This window comes from Aedes albopictus, chromosome 1, assembly GCF_035046485.1.
Source record: "Aedes albopictus strain Foshan chromosome 1, AalbF5, whole genome shotgun sequence".
Lineage (NCBI taxonomy): Eukaryota > Metazoa > Arthropoda > Insecta > Diptera > Culicidae > Aedes > Aedes albopictus.
The window spans coordinates 92,210,695-92,228,793 of NC_085136.1; the positions used below are offsets into that span (position 1 = coordinate 92,210,695).

At 37.3% G+C, this 18,099-nt stretch overlaps 1 non-coding gene across 1 annotated transcript; it reads left to right on the forward strand.

The window, feature by feature from the left end:
* Nucleotides 1-3,656: 3,656 nt before the first annotated feature.
* On the forward strand, nt 3,657-3,728 carry Trnaa-agc (transfer RNA alanine (anticodon AGC)). The gene has a single exon. It is a non-coding gene; the product is annotated as a tRNA-Ala (tRNA).
* Nucleotides 3,729-18,099: the final 14,371 nt, after the last annotated feature.

The window sequence follows — 18,099 nt, forward strand, 5'->3', positions numbered from 1 at the left end:
GGTTATATCAACGAGACCGAGTACGACGACCGCGACAACGACGACGGCGGTGCGTCGCTCAGCAGCTGAGCGCTCAACCCAAGCAAAGGTAGGCAGACAGGTAGGTAACTCTTCGGTGCATGCGGTCGGTGGTCGCCGTTGAGTTGATCGATAAGCCGTAAGCCCAAGTCAATGCTGTTCTCCGGTAGTCGGAGCGGCGGCGGTAATAGAGCACAACCTTAGCACAAGACCGAACATGGATTTTTTTCTTGATACGTGCACTGTGGGTGAAAGTCGTGTGGTCAAAACTCAGGTGCGCTGGTTTCGTTTTTGAAGATATTTGTGCGCTCGAAATCGTGAGTAGATGCCGGCAATTTTGTGATTCTAACTAGTCTGTCCATAAATCTAGATACCCTCAGAATGACATTTTTAGTTCTTAGTAACTTTCAGTTTCAGTAGGTCGGCTCTAGAGGCACGTTCTCCTCCATTCGGGAAATTTGTGCCATCAAAATCTCTTTCAGTTTAGTCAAGTATCCTGTGTTCTGGACCACTTAAAATATAACTGTCTTCGTTGAAGTTTTTGGGACGAATGAAAATTTTTCTCCAGTTAGTCTAGTGGTTTAGGCTATGGATTGCCAATCCGGAGACGGCGGGTTCGATTCCTGTTCCGGTCGGGAAAATTTTCTCGATTCCCTGGGCATAGAGTAGCATTGTACTTGCCTCACAATATACAAATTCATGCAATGGCAGGCAGAGAATGCCCTTCAATTAAGAACTGTGGAAGTGCTCAAAGAACACTAAGTTGAAGCGAGGCAGGCCAAGTCCCAGTGGGGACGTAGAGCCACAAAGAAGAAGAAGAAGAAGAAAACATTTCTTCAGAAAACAATTAACTTCGAGTTCTGCTCACTAAATTGCTTGAATGTTGTAATGACAAGTTTAGTCTAAGCGCCGTATATCTCATATCACATGCTGGACCATTTAAAAAGATACTAGCTTCAAAATAGTTAGTCAAATGAAAAGAAGTTTTCGTTTTTTTTTACATTTTTTGGCAAGCCTCCACGGAATTCTTTCAGAAATTCTTCAGAAATTTCTATCTATTCCTCGGGCCATTTTATGGGATTTCCTTCAGCAATTTATTAGATTTTTTTCTTTCTGCAATGCCGTCGGCAAATTCATTTGAAAATTCTCTGGAAATTGATTTCTTCGACAATTTATTTGAAAATTACGTAGGAAATTCCATTAGTATTGGTCAGGCTGTTTCTGGAAGGTTTTTTATGCAATTTGCTTTGGATTTCTTTCGGAAGCGTATTTGACAACTTGTTCGGTATTGTTTTTGGAAATTTCTTCAGCCCTTCTGCGGTAATTACTTTGAGGCATCCTTCGGCTATTCCTTTAGGTAATGTTTGTAGCAATGCTTTTGGACCATCTTGCGGTTATTTCTTTAGAGGGTTACTTCAGCTATTACGTTTTACTTTTACAGGATTTTCATTTAGAACCTTTATTTTTTTGGAAATTGCTTAGGCAATTCTTTTGAGATTTTCTTCGGCTATTCCATTGTGAATCATCGTATTTTTTTTTTCAAGACTTATAACCTAAATCAATTACGAATTTTATTGTTGTGAGAATTTCGGAAGATTTACCAACCCAATTTAAAATGAATTTCCAAAATAATTTTAATGAGATTTTTGAAACAAATTCAATAAAAAAGATGCTTAAAGGATTTGCTGAAGAAATTCCGCCAAAGGGAATTCAAGAGATTTTCACAGGGTAACGCATAGAAATTCAGCCGCATCCATTTCTAACGATTATGCCGAATAAATTACCCAATCAATTCCCGTAGGAATTGACAAAGGAATTTCCAGAAGAGTGTTGACGTTTACTTACCTTACCGGTCAGACTAAGGCCTGAGTATTTATGCCACAAAAGTTTAACTCATTGGACGTAGTGGTTTAATTTCCCCAACAGGGGAGGAAAAAAGTCCTGAGTGTCCTCTGCTGTACATAGGAGTCGTCTCCATTCTACTCGGTCCATGGCTGTGTATCTTCAGTTCCGCACTCTGTAAATGGCCTGTAAATCGTCCTCCACTTAATCATCCCACCTTGCTCACTGCGCACCACGTTTTCTTCTACCGGTCAGATGTCTTTTGAGAACCATTATAGTCGGGTATCTATCCGACATCCTGCTCACATGACCCGCCCACCGTGGCCTCCCGATTTTCGCGATGTTTCTCAGCAGCTGATGCAGTTCGTGGTTCATTCACCTTCTCCAATTCCCGTCTTTCATCTGCACTCCGCCGTAGATGGTACGCAACAACTTCCGTTCGAAAACTCCAAGGGCTCGTGGTCCTCTGCACATATGGACTTTTGTGCTCGCAGAGGATTCCTGGTCTTATCAGCGCTTTGTGGATAGTAGCCTTTGTGTGACGGCGAACTTTATTCGATCGTAGAGTTCTGCGGAGTCCAAAGTAAGCACGATTTCCTGCCACAATGCGCCTCTGAATTTCTCTGCTGGTGTCGTTGTTGGCGGTCAACAGTGAGCGCAAGTGCACGAACTTTGAACCGCCTCGATTTCATCACCGACGCGTCGATATGAATTCGGGGTGGCGGGCGCGGTGATTCCTCCCTGGAGCCCTTTGCCATCATGTACTTTGTCTTCGACACATTAATGACTAATCTGATTCGCCTGGCTTCACTCTTTAGTCGGATGTACGTTTCCGCCATCGTCTCAAATTTACGAGCAATAATATCAATATCATCGGCGAAACCAAGCAGCTGAACGGACTTCGTGAAAATCGTCCCACTCGTTTTTATCCCCGCTCTCATGAAAAACCGACACACGGGAGAAACCGGTAATCAAAACTGACGAAATGAGTCATGATCTGGTAAAACATGTTCTTTTTAAGTTATGGAAATACATCATGATAAAAGATCATGAATTTCAAATAACTCAACGTGGGTAAATTATTGGTTAAATTGGGAAAAAATCCACAACTCAGGTGAGATTTGAACTCACGACCCTTATTCGCTAGACAATTGCTTTACCAACTAAGCTACCGAGCCAATTAATGACCCGGCAACTTAGTTGTCATAATTCAAATCTCATCGATCTATATCATCTCCCCCTAAACCGCAAATATAATCATCTCTGTTGTACATATGTACGAAGAGCGAAAGCGATTTATTTATTGTTTGAAACTGTTTGCCTATCGTTCAGGCACCGCTTCCCCAACCATTTGTAGAGGAAGAACAATCGTTACCTGGAAGGCGATCAAACGCGTCGTTCGCATTCTGTTTAATACGACTGATAACTACGTAGAGGTAGATGCTCGTTGAGTTGTTTGAAAATCATAATTGACCACACGGATTTGTATTACCGAAAATTTGCACTTTGAGTGAGTCGTTTTCGAGCATCTACCTCTACGTAGTTATCCGTCGAATCAAACAGAATGCGAACGTTGCGTTTGATCGCCTTTTAGGTAGCAATTGTTCTTCCTCTACAAGTGGTTGGAGAAGCGGTGCCTGTACGATAGGCAAACAGTTTCAAACAATAAATAAATCGCTTTCGCTCTTCCTACATATGTACAACAGAGATGATTATATTTGCGGTTTAGGGGAAGATGATATAGATCGATGAGATTTGAATTACCTTATGACAACTAAGTTTCCGGGTCATTAATTGGCTCGGTAGCTTAGTTGGTAAAGCACTTGTCTAGCGAATAAGGGTCGTGAGTTCAAATCTCACCTGAGCTATTGATTTTTTCCCAATTTAACCAATAATTTACCCATCTGTACATATGTACGTTGAGTTATTTGAAATTCATAATTGACCACACTTGGTGATTGATTTAGAACTAAATGTGTTAATTTGCTTTTAAGCATCTGTAATTTTTCCGAAATGTATTTGAATTAGTACTATTGCTTAAAGTTATGGATGGAATAATAACATATAAATTTCTATTTTTTTATTTAGCAAGAACATGATTGCCAATCTGAGACAGAATATAATCGGATTTATGATAGCAGTGGGTTTTAACACAGGAACACTACCGGCAATATAGATGGTGATTTCTGTGAAATCTGAAAAATTTTGGATGGAATTTTAGGATTTCGGTATGACTTCCCGAAACAATATTGCTGCCTGAAACGCATTGAAACACTCCACCCTTAAATCTCTGAAGCACTGTGAAATTCGTTCTGAATCCAATGAAACCCCCAGGAATGCTGCTGATATGATCTTAACCCTCCTTTGGCATTAGGGTCATTTCTGACCCAAACCATACACTACGCGTACCATAGCTGCGTAACCCGAGCAGAGGAAAATATCAAAATAATAACAACGGAATCACGACATCTGTTTTTATATCTCGGTTTGTTATTATTAACTTATTAAGTAATCACCGTTCCATAACATGTTCTGTTGGGCAATCTTATTTTGTTATGATCGTGCTCTTGGTATTTTTTCTTTTAATCACATTTTAATAACATGTTTTGTTGTAGCACAAGTTCAGTTATTATTGTGTCATTGAGAGTGTACAAATATTTGATCATTTATATTACAACATAACTAGCTTTGCAATCAAAACTACACCATTCCAGATTTTCTTTGTTCACAGCATTCCGTGAGGAACTGTAAGAGAAAATATTATTTTGTCATCAGTTCCTCTTCTTTCTGACATTGCGTTTTAACTGTGACAGAGCAAACTTATCAGCCTTTGGTTTTATAAGCACTTTAAAAAGTATACCTGTTTTTTTTGTCCCAGTTTCAGTTAGGTATGAATACGATTATAGAGAGTGTAATAGAGTGTTAGCCGTTTTATGAAACATTTTGGATCAACTGAAGGAATTCAAGGACGAACAACACATTTTCAACAAAAATGTAAAAAAAAATAAGTCATCAAGAAGAAGAACTCCATTGATTATTTTTAGACATTTTCATTTTATTGATTTCACTGCATCGAGCCCACTTAGATTCACTTAAATAAATGTGTCAATCAATGAGGTAATAATGTAAATTAATCTTATAAACAATGAACCACCTCATAAAGGGTTTCAAAACGTCGGTAGTTTTTCATCGTAAGTTGTTTGGAAAATAAACGAAAACATTGTTTCTCTCTGTTTTCGATAATAAATCGCTTGCGACAACAATAGCGTCCCAATTATGAATGAAACATTTAACAATAGATCCTATTGTTGCGTATCCCATTGAATTCATCATATGGGACCTTGGAGGAATTCTCATCCGCAACAGATTGTTATCAATAACTTATTCATATTAAGATTTGTTATTGAAATATTTTAAAAATTCGCTGTTATTAAGTTGTTATTGAAACTAACAAAACATGTTATTAAACAGGTCTTCCAGGAACATTTTTTTGTTATAATTTTTGTTATTTTGCCGCTTATGACAGACAAGTTTATAACAGGATATGTTATGTAAATAACATGAAAATAACTCTTTCCGCTACCCAGTTATTTTTCCAAAATAACACATTTTATTATGCTGTTGCTATTCCCTTCTGCTCGGGAAGCGACCTGTTCCCAACGTGATGCAAAACGAAGGTTAAACGCACCCTAAAAACTTTTTAAAATGCTTTGATATTTCAGGCCAAACATTTCAATAGGTCCTATCTGCATTCAGAGGCTCTCTTTGTTCACTTTCTCTTTCAATAATTGCAATGTAATGGTACACTTTTCAACTACTTTTGCAGTACAAATCAAAAGACGATTGTTTTGACCATCGTTCAATGCAAGGAGACAATCATAATACAAATAAACAGCTGAGATATTAACGAAAGAGAGGGAAACCAAAGAGAGCCTCTCTTCTGCAGATAGGACCTTTAGACATGTTTGGCCTGATTTCTTAAAAACGCCTTATATTGGAAGAGAAATTGCCCGAAAATCTAAAACGCCCCTAAAGCCCCCTAGAACTCTTATACAATCCCTTACGGTCTCCCTAAAATTATTTGGCATTTCTTGGAACACTCCTTTAAACTTTACTGAAAGCCCTGAGATGTTCAGAAACTCCCATGAAACGTCCATGAGAACCCATGAAAACTGGCTTCAACTTTCGGAGGCAATTTCAAACAGAATATTATTGTTCTTGTTATAATGGAATGATGGAAATTATGTCGAAGAATTCGAAGCATCATGAAAACATTTCTTTAGACCTTTCAAACCCCAGCGGAAAAGTTTATAAGTAAATGTTCTGTTGATGTCATTGATAAATGATCAAAATTTCTTAGGAGTTCCGGCACAATTTCCTCTTGCAGGCTCACAAGGAATTTTTGCATTCTTTTAAGATTTTAATCGCTTAAAAATAAAAGACGCCGAGCCTGAGTTAAACATTTTGAGATTCCATAATAAGCACCTCATCCGTCGATTTTCGGTTTAGCCTATCATATTGCCTAATTTTGGATGACATTTTACGCCTACGGCATCGCGTAACTAGGTCGTGGCTCTAGGGGGGGCCAAGGCCATGTCGATGTGGATTTTTTATACTAAAATGATACTTTTCGCCAGAATTGCGTGATTTTTTTCCAAAATGGATTATTCTGGAGGGGGCCAGGCCCCCCCTGGCCACCCCCTATTTACGCCAATGACGGCATGTTATAATAAATCAGTTCAGCTCGTGCTTTCGTAGCGGCAACACATACTCTGGTGCGCGGTACCGGCTGTGGTTTTCTTTTCTTGCTAGTGAAGTGGATTGGCTTATGAAGTGGTCTTTTTTGAAATAATTTCACACAATGTTCAAACTGATGAAGAGTTTGGAAATGTTGCTTCAAAGTTTGTGAAGGATCATAGCGAATAACTGAGAAAACATTGGCCGAAAGGATCTCGAAAGAAAATTCAGTGACCCACGCTTAGTTCAAAATATGTGCATTTGTGTGAGTGTGTGTTTTCAACCTTGCCGGTGAAGCCGGAGAAGCACTTCTTTCTACGGACGGGCACGGCACGAGAGCCAGCCGCATGCCGAGTACAACAAGGTTGCCAAAAGGATCCAGTATTATTTCCCGGTGAGCCCGTTTCAACCTGTACAAGTAGTTAGACCAAAAGTTATTCATCATTACCAATATTTTTTTAACACGATTCGTCAGCGATATTATCACCCTAAATTAATTTATTTTTATTAATAAAAAATAAACGAAAATGCAACAATATTGTTATTGAAATGTTTTAGCAGCGCTGACAACACTGTTGAATTGCGAAGCACGCGACACATCAAGTCCATCAAGCCAAGGCTGAAGAAGCAGTGAAGAGAGTGGGAAGGCAGTTTCGTCAAACTCTATGTGTTCAATTTTCGTTAAGTTATACTTCAGCAACTCATCACCAGATGCCGACGACGATTGAATCGCTGCACTCTTGAAATTTTTTACGCTGCATGTTGAATTTGGACCTATTATTTGTTTCTATTAACTCGGCGTATGATGTTTATTGCATTTCTTTTTATATTATATAGCATTCTAATTTTCGTGAAGCAATTGTTTTTATTACAGTATCAACAAAACTTTTAAATTTTAATACACCATTAGGTTCTTATCGGTTGGGATATGACTTCTTATCATAATTAAGAATAATGACTTATACGTAGGTAATTCTGGGTTAGAGTGTCAGTTGTGCAGGATAAACGTAGCAGTGGCAGCAGCGGGATAAAATTGCGAATGTTGCACTACTGGAGCGTAGATGGCGACTCTGTTGTATTATTTCTTTACATATAATGCGGTATCAGCACGAGCTCGACTATTTTATATATAACACGGGTGGAACAGTCAGCTAGTCAACGAAACCGGAATGGACAACTTGAGGTTTTTTTTTTGTGGAGTAATATGTATATTTTTGTTACTAAATACAAAGAAACGAGAAGAAATGAGAAAGCATCATGGTTTTGGTTGTAGTGTATGATTTTTTACCCAAGCTTCTAAATGCTGCGATACGGAATAAATTTAGGCCGGTACTTTGCCCATAGGGAACTAAAATTCAGATTTTTTAACCTCCTTTTTCTCCTTCGTACGGGGTTTCCCTATACTTATTGCATTGCTTGTCACATTTTCACAAACCCCCTCTCCCTTCTAAGTGTGACGTACATAATATTAGTTCACATTTTATAATCTTGCGCAGTAATCGTGTATGTATAATATAGTATTTGTATGCTAGATTTATGGAGCAGCGGTAGTGGGAGTACATCGAAATCATCTAATTCTCGTTTCGTTAACATACCAAGTTCTATCTTTTTCAGTTCTTACAATTACAAGTAATTAGAATACCAATTTTGCTAAAAGATGATTGTGAATATAATTTTAAAGCAAGTGGAAGCGAAGACCGAGGAAAAACACGATTCATAATCATGATTTTGAATTTTCAGCAGAACGAGAAGCCTTTAAGAAACCTGTTTTTAAATAATTAGCTGTTTTTGGAAACTATTATTTATAATTATTGAACATTTCAGTTGCAACATTTAAGATCACATTAGGATGACGGAGTAGTTACAATTACAGCTTACAACAAATTAAATAAAGACTTCAAATTATAAAACGGACAACTGCTTGTGCGTTGCATCACGTTAATTGATTGCATTTTATGCAAACAATATTTTGTTACAAGTGCTAGAAACCATGTTCATCATCTTTACTAATAAGACGCGCCTTCACAGTCAGCTAGCAATATTGATTTATATATACTAATTACGCTTCTTAGTTAATTCTTATTATTTTTTCTGCTAATTATTACATTCATCTACCGACAAATCTATTTGTTATAACATTAAGTTTGATTAAATCTAACGCAAACGTAACTACCTTGAGCTATAGAAAGGACAAGGACGAATAAATAAACAGATAGATTTGTTGTTGATGTTTTTTTTTTTATTATTATAATAAACTTCCACTTTTCAGTCAACCGGGATGCTACTATTCGTCGATAAATATTTCTACTTCCAATGCCCTTTATTATTTTATTTGCTACATTGGGTAATTATATTCAGCATTCCTAAGGTCGATCACTGCCACTACTACTATGTAATAATAATACTCCTCAGTGAAAAATACGTCTTATAATCACTTTTCTTATTACAGTTTACTATATTATATTTTAATTCATTATGAATATTTTGTTCTCTTATATTGCATTACATTATATTTTCCTATGTTATACTCCATTACCGATTATCTACGAATTACACTCATTATATTTACAAATTAATTCTTTTGTTCATTTCGTTACATTACATCGCATTACAATACATTTTATTATTATATTTTATGTATTATACAATATTTCAATATTATATTTCATCATAACAAACTTTACTTTTGACTATATAACCATATGAGGTTGGGAGGGTGCATCATTATATACATTATATACATATACATATACATATGATACATTATATACATTATATTTCATTATTATTTATTGATTGCATAACATTGCATAATTATATATCATCATATTGAGTTATACTACATAATTATACTACTATAAAATATATAACTATATTACTGTATTACTATATAACTATATAACTATATGATTTTATAACTGTATAACTATATAACTATGTAACTATATGACTATATGGGGTCGGGAGGGAGCATCAGGGCATCATTGAAGTTGTAACTGTGCAACGGAGTGGATTGCCAGCCGGAGCGTGGTGAGAAGTAACTATAACATCCTTGTAGATGGGTTCTTCTATCCCAACAGTTGCAATGGATTTGACGCGCCCTTCTTATAACAAACCATCCCGTAGAAAGCTTGACAAGTAATGTGAATTTCATTATTCATCCTGTTGGATCATACTGTTGGAAGGAGATTCTCTTAAACCCGCGGATTTCGCGTAAGTGTCTCTACTTACGGGTCCGCCACACCCCCTTTTGGCCCTTCATACAGCGGTATGTTGAATTCAGAATGGTAATGAAATTTAATCTTTACTGTTGAGTGGAACTGCATGCAGAGCAAGACTCAAGCTAGGATGGTGGCTACCTACATACATACATACACATGACGGCATGTTATAATAAATTGCATAATCGTTCGAGATTTTCTAAAAACACACGTTCATCCTTCTTCTTCTATGACGCTATGTATTTCTAGTTTGGCCACCACATTAAAAACGACCACAGTGACCAAGTTGATCGGTTGATCGACGTCGGTAGCAACGGTGGCGCGCGGCGTGCACTGGTTCTCGCACTCATTGACTGCTGCCATGCGTTGTGTATGTTGTTTTTTCGACGCTGCTGCAGTGCTCTTGACTTGATTTTGGACTTGGTCTGCACCGATCAAGAAGTGGTCAAGCGATTGTTTTGAGTGGCACTCTTTCTCTCATGCTGAAAGTGTGCAAGAATTTTGATTGATTAGGGTAACTCAGAACAGCACAGAGTCGCGGAATCCGAGGTCTGTCACTAGCCAGGCAGACAGTTGGTGCTTGAGTGGGTGCGATATTTTGACAAGGTGTTGGCTTGATCTATAGAATGGATACAGATTGGAGAGATAAAACTTGAAAGGCGGAAACGCCAGAATAGAATATTACCCACTATTATAGGATTTTAGAACATTAACGGAGTCGATTACATTTTCTGCTATTGATGTTCGGACAAAAAGCCTTGAAATCATGTTCATTTCTTCTTCTTCGTGCGTACCAACAGAGGTAAAACTTTTCTCACTGATTACAGGCCAAACATGTCTAAAGGTCCAATCTGCAGAAGAGAGGCTCTCTTTGGTTTCCTTCTCTTTCGTTAATATCTCAACTGTTTATTTGAATTATGATTATCTCCTTGCATAGAGCGATGGTCAAAACAATCGTCTGTTGATTTGTACAGGTCGGACTCGATTATCCGGAGACTCGATTATCCGGAGACTCGATTATCCGGGGTTCGATTATCCGGAATTTTGGACTCGATTATCCGGAGTATTTTTTATTGAGATTTTTTTAATATTTTAATGCAGAAATTCGAAATCGTTTGATATTATAATACTGTGCTGACCCGATTTTGAGAGGCCTCGATTGCGTTTTCTCCAGATATTTTCGGTTTTCTGACCAGATTGTGTTAGCTTTTTTTTTTAACAAGAAAAAGTGTTTTACATTCCGCATACCATTTTACAATAAATTTTAAGGACAGACTTGTAATAACCCCAAAATGGCCGACTTTGGCACCTAATCGCGATTTCGATCGCACACATCTCTTCGTAAACAAAAGCAGCGCTCCTCATCTTTTTATTTGAAGCTTATTACAAATGAACAACAACAGATTAAAAAAAAATCACTGTTGTTTAAAGCTTGCTTTTTGAGATTTGTGAGTCTGAAGTTCTGATGCACTGTTGAAGCAAATTTTAAAGACGTTTGTCCTTAATATTAGCTGATATATTTTGGAATCATATACAAACTACGTAACGATCAAATCTCCCGTTATATTTGAAAAGGGGCAAATAATTTAAAATTTCGTTTCAGCGAAAAAAATGCTAAATTTGCGTCTGTTTTCAAAATAAAATTAACGATATCCTTTGAAAACAGACGTCAATCCAGGAATTTCTCAAACAATGCCTGCAGAGATTCCATCGGATATTACTTCTGGGATTCCTCTAGAAATTCCAAGGAAAAGTCCTCCAGGGATTTTTTTTAAATGATGAATTTCTGGTGCAGACTTCCAGCAGTTGGAAGCATCCAAGATGAATTCCTCTTGGTATCAATTGGTATTCCTCCAAGAATTTCGTATGGAATTCTTCAGTCCGCCTGGGATTTCTTCAGGAATTTACCTACAATACAACCAGGGTTTCCTCTATAAATTTCCCAATAATTATTCTTGCAATTCTTGGAAAGATTTCTCCAAGGGTTTTTCTAAAGTTTCCTCCAGAATTTAATCTTGGTGGAGCATAGGAAGCCCTTTAGGGAGGAAGTCCCAAAAGTACTGCTGGAATTTCTCCAAGCATTATTCCAGGCGCTCCTCTTCCTTGAATTTTCTGCAGAAACTCGTGCATGGATTTCTTCTAGATATTTCTCAGGACATGTTTAGTAGGCCTGTCCAGCTTTTCAAAAATGTTCTCTGATTTTCAAGTCCACCCTCAAGTGGACTTGAGAATCAGAGAACATTTTTGAAAAGCTGGACAGGCCTAATGTTTAGGGCTTTCTCCAGGAACTCCCAGATACCCGAGCAGGAGAGAATAGGTGTAAAATATTAAACTGAGGTATGCAAAACCTGAAACAATACATGGTGCCTGTTCTATAATTCAATAATACCTCAAGCAGTCCTCAGTACCAAATCAATAACTCGTTGAGGTATCTTTATTAATGACTCAATACCTTGTCTTGGTATGATATTTAATTCGTTCCTGCTCGGGTATAGACCTTCAGGATGTTGTCCATGAATTCTTCTGGGATTTTTTTTAAATTTTTATTACAGAAATCTTCTATGAATTACAGTAATTTTCGTAGTGATTCAGGAACTTCTTTCAAACTTCTCTAAGCATTCTTCCAGTGATTTTTCCAGGGGAAAATCAAGGCATTCTTTTGAAGATTTCTACAAGGATTTTGTTAGCGAGATTGTGATCGTTTTTGAATTAAGCTACTGTCTAAGTCTACGGTCTCCTGTTTGTCAGGACACAATTGGGTTTTTAAATTTAAAGCAATATTGTGTTTTTATGTTATACAAAAGAGCACCATTTTCTGAGCCACTATTTTGCCAACATAAATTATAAATAGCAAAAGTACATTTCTAATACCACAGCCCTATTCATTTCCTTTTTTTCCCGAACTGATAAAGTTGAAAATAAAGCACACCCCTTCACCAACCCCCTTTAACTGTATTGTTTCCTTTGATAGAATCAGAACCTCTTTATAAAGTTCAAAATTCACAAAAAATCTATGCCGATTTGTCAGCCTAAAATACAATCAAGGTCCCACAGTATACAATATTCTAATGGAACGCCTATAACTTACGTTACGCTTCACCAGGAGAGGGAGAATTCCACATTGTGCAATGACCAACACAAAAACTTCATGGGTCTCATTAAAATAGCATGACTAGGAGGAAGGGAAAGAATAAAAATTTTGTGTTACGTAATTTATGGACGTACCCCAATTTGAAATTTCTGGCTACGTCACTGCTTCATGCACATAAAACAACAAAAACATTACATTTCCATACGTTTTTGAATTCCAAATTAATATTTTTTTTCGTGATTCGATTATCCGGAGAATTCGATTATCCGGAGTGAAATAAAAATCAATACTCCGGATAATCGAGTCCGACCTGTACTGCCAAAGTAGTTGAAAAGTCTATCATTACATTGTACTAATTGAAAGAGAAAGTGAACAAAGAGAGCCTCTCAAATGCAGATAGGACCTATTGAAATGTTCGGCCTGAATTAATCTTCTTGAAGCACTTCCATAAGTTTTAATAAAATAAATAAAAAGAAAAACGTTCCTTTTAATTACTAAGAATTTGCATCCTTTGATAGATATGTATTTCAGAGATGTCATGTTATTTTATCAAAAATCTGTATCAATACAGATTTTTCTATATCGCCGTATTTGAGCATACAGTAGAAACTGAGAGTCCTAGATTTTAATAGAAACTAATAAAATTGTACTAGTTTTCGACGGTTTTAAATTTTTACTGCTATTTATTTGTTAAAAACATGTATGAAAACGCACACATATTCATAAATTCTTCTAAGTTTAAGTAGCAATTTATAAAGTTTTCATTAAATTTATTGAAAAAACTTCAATTTCAATGCTCTAATGCTTTCTGGAGAAATCTGTATCACATTTTAAAAAACTGTATTTTTTCTGTACTCTGTAATCAAGGTCAAAGATCTGTGTTTGTGACCTCAACTGTAAGGACGTCTTCAGTGTCTCGTGCTTGGCTCGATTGAGATATTTCTCTGCCAAATGACCATTTTTGCGTATGAAAATCGTGTGGCCAGGGCCCCGGGCTCCCACATTTTAGGGGCCCCCACAAAAACCTTTTGGCTTGCTAAACATTAACAAAAATAAAGAAAAGCTTATTTGCTCATGGCATTTGTACCTCCGAGGGGCCTCCACACGCGCTCTGGCCGCAGGCCCCCACAATCCTTAATGCGGGCCTGCGTGTGGCAGACGCAAAGTTACTATAGTCCATTTACGAGCCGATTTTATGAATGAATTTTGACAGTAGGTAGCGTCCAATAGTCCGTGAAAATCAATATCATCATCAACATTGTTGTCACTTCGTAAAATGGCTCATAAGTCCAAGGAATTCACAAATGTCTTCATTATGTCTGTTTTAGACGATGCAAGTGACGGTTGGAAGAGTTGCTTGACTCAATTCCTTTTGGCGTATCCAACATGATGTGACAGCAGGCTCGTTCACAGGAAAGGCGGCAAGGGAGGAGTTTTTCATAATTTCAGCAACATGTGGAGAGGTACTCAGTACATATAACATGAACTACCAGAACCCCTGCCTTGGATACGGGCTTGTGTGACAGTTTTGAGTTTTCAGCGGCAGTCGTTTAAGCCTTTCGTATCCCTCAGAGTATAGGCTCGATTCCTGCTTCAGCTTTGTCTATCGGAAAATATGAGCAGGGCTACTGGATGCTCTGTGTATTGTTCAATGTCATTTGTTTATAATACTCATTAGTTCTTGATCATATTTTTTAAAGCATTTTTTAAACATCTTTGAATAAATTGATGAGCACATGAATTATAATGAATTTGATTATTGATATGATGATGACATCATTAAACTCATCAGGAAGCTCATGCTTAGGTATCCTCATAATATTATTTGGCCTCATAAAAAAATAGAAAAATATCTGCACACTTCGAATTTGAAAATTTATTTCTATGAATGCAATCATATCTATCTAGCAGTTGAGCCAATAATTCTACCAGAACGATCCTGACTCAAGGTTCTCCATGACTGACACGAGGAACATAACAAGAATGTATCATAATTTTATGTCCTTCTAATATTACTAACAAACTATGTTATAATTTGTAATGGCATCAACTAATCACAAGCATGCGCAGCTTTTTCTTTTTTCTTGCTCACTCTCCAAAATAAACACCTCTTATTTATTTGAAAGAGAGCGAGTAAGAAAAAATAATAAGCTGCGCACGCTAGAGCGACTAATAATTACTTTTCAAAAAACTAAATTAAAGACATTCCAAAAAAAAATCTCGGGGAAATTCCTGGAGAAATCCATGAAAACCTTCCTGGGCGAATCAATGAAAAAACTCCTGAAAAATCCTTGAAGGAGTTTCTACAGGAATCTTTGAAGGTATTCCTGGGGAAATCTCTACAGCAATTTCAGGAAAAATCACTCAAAAAATTCCAGGAAAAATCTCTGAAGGTTTTCAAGAAGAATTTCTGGAAAAAATCCCTGAAGTACTTCCTGATGAAACCTTATAGAACCCGTGAAGAAGTTTGTGGAGGAAACCCTAAAGAAAAAAAAATCCGCGGTAGGCTCCAGGTGAATTCCCTCGAAGAATTCCAGGAGGAATTTCTGAAAGAATTCCATGAAAAATCCCTCAAGAAATTCCTGAAGGAATCCCAGAAGGAGTTCCTAAAGGAGCTACTGCAGAAATCAGCGAAGGAGTTCCTGGCGGAATCATTGAAGGGGTTCTGGGAAAAATACATGTAGAAATTTGCGCTGAAAAAGTCTTTCCTATAATTTCGAGAGAAATCCCTCTAAGAATTTCAGGAAAAAATCCCTGAAAAAGTTTCTGGTAAAACTGAAAGAATTCCTATAGAAATCACCGAAGGAAAACCAGAAAAAAATCCCACAAATAATTCTAGCAGAAATCTTTGAAGGGATTCCTGGATAAATCCTTAAAAGAGTTCCTGGATAAATAACTGGGCGAGAAAAATCTGGAAGAAATACTATGAGAATCCCTCAAGAAATTCCAGAAAGAATCCCACAAGTAACTCCTAAGTTAATTCCACTAAGAATTGCAAGAGCCATCTCTGGAGGAAATCATGGAGGAATTCTTGGAGGGATCCCTGCAAGAGTTCCTGAATAAGTACCTTTAGCAATTCCTGGAGAAATGCAAGAAAAAAAAAATCCCGGATGAATCTCTAAAGCTTCTTCTACAGGGACCCTCGAACGAACTTCGGGAAAATCCCTGACGGAGCTTTAAAGGAATGTCTGAAGGAATTTCTGAATGAAACCCTGCATAAATACCGGGAGGAATCGCCCTGAAGAAGTTCCTGGAAGAATCCCTCAAGAAACTCCAGAAAAAAAAATCGCTAGAGCAACTCCATGCAAAATACGTTTTAGAATTTTTAGAGAAATTTATTATGGAATTTCTGGGAAAATCATTGAAAAACTTTTGGAAGGAATCCCGAAGGAGATCTAGAGAGAGTCCCGCAAGGACTTCCTGGAGAAATCTCTGAAGGAATGTGAGAAGAAATTCCTGAAGGAGTTAATGGAGAATATCTCTAGCAGCTGTATGGGAAGTCTCTAGAAGATTTCCAAAGAGTTCCTGCAGGAATTCAAAAAGGAACTCCTAGAGGAATCCTTGAAGAATCCCTAGAAAAACAACTGAAGGAGTCCCTGGAGCAATCTTTGGAGGAATTGATGAGAAAATTTATCAAGGAAAGCCAAAAAGAATCCCACAAATATTTTTTGTAGCAATTCCCATAGGAATCCCTAGAGAGTTTTTGGAGAAACCTCTGGGGAAATTTCTGAAAAAAATCTTGGAAGAGTTACTGATAGAGTTTCTTTAAAATTCCATGAAGGAGTTCAAACATTCCTAAAGAAATTTGCGGAAAAATAATTTTGAAGGAGTTCCTAAAGAAACCTCTAGCAATTCCGAGCATCCTCAAAGATTTCCAGGAAAATCCCTGAACCAATTTCTAGATGAATACAGGAAAAACATTTTAAAGCAATTCCAGAAGAATCCTCGGAGAAGTAACTGAAGGAGTTTCTGGTAGAATCTGGGAAAAATTCCACAAAGATTTCCTGGAGAATCCCTGAAGAAGTTCTTTCAGAAATCTCTCAAGGAATTCAAGGAATGATCATTGAAAAAAATCTGGAGGAGTCCCAAAAAGATTTCCTGGAGGAATTACTTGAAACATCCCCCAATGAGTACCTTGCATGAACTAAAAGATGAATCAATGGAAGAACTCCAAAAGAAATCTTGAAGCTTCTGGAACTTCTTCGCTAAAGGAACTTCTAGAAGAATCCTTGTATTAACGTCAGGAGAAACCTCTAACGCAACATCTAGAGGAATGCTTGAAGACACACCTGAAGGAACCCCTGAATGAATTGCTGGGGGAATCACTGAAGAACTTTCTTGAGGAATTTCTGTATGAACTTCTAAATCAAGTGTTGGGACACTGCCAACTATGCCCGGCACAGAACTGTATCTTCCATAGGGGTTCAATTTTTCCCGTGGCTTTGACACAATCATTGCAGATTGTTGATCTCAGGTAAACGAATGGGACAAATGCAAGCATAAAATCAGGACGGAAGACCGGTTCCGTCCGAGACTAGACGATCACTTTCGATGTTGTACTACTTGAAATTCATCTTGTGTTTGTTTTGGTATCCAAATCCAAAACAACAAGAAGGTGATAGCAGGTTGGGTGGATTACTAAATGTATGAATCCACCCTTTCACCAGGAAGGCAGGTTATCATTTGCAAACCGATTTAGCAACGATTGGTGGGGTTCTATGTTATGATGGAGGTTGTTAATTTAGGTTTACTCACGCATTGGTGGGCATCGTCTAAGGCATCGAAATTTAATTCTGCGGTCTTTAAGCAATGCTTCCCAATGGATCGTCCCAAAGTGAAATTGTATAACAAGTTTCATGTTCCCTCCACACGTTAAAACTTTTGACCATGACTCGATCCCAAAATAGAAACGGCTGTATAAATTCACCCATTCGAAAGAACAGAATACTGTCTTCGGCAAAGTTGTTGCAAATTGAGTCTTCTATTAGGGAAAAATTGGGATATTTGTATTTGGGACTTCATTTATAACAGGGCTGCCCAACCTTTTTCGCATGTTTCAGACATTTTCAATCGGTACATTTGCAAAACAATATTTAAGCATCAAATGAAAGCTTAGTGTTACATCTAACTCATCCAAGTGAGAAAGTGAGAATCTGTTGACAATTTTTAGCTACTGGTGCAGTTGAACAA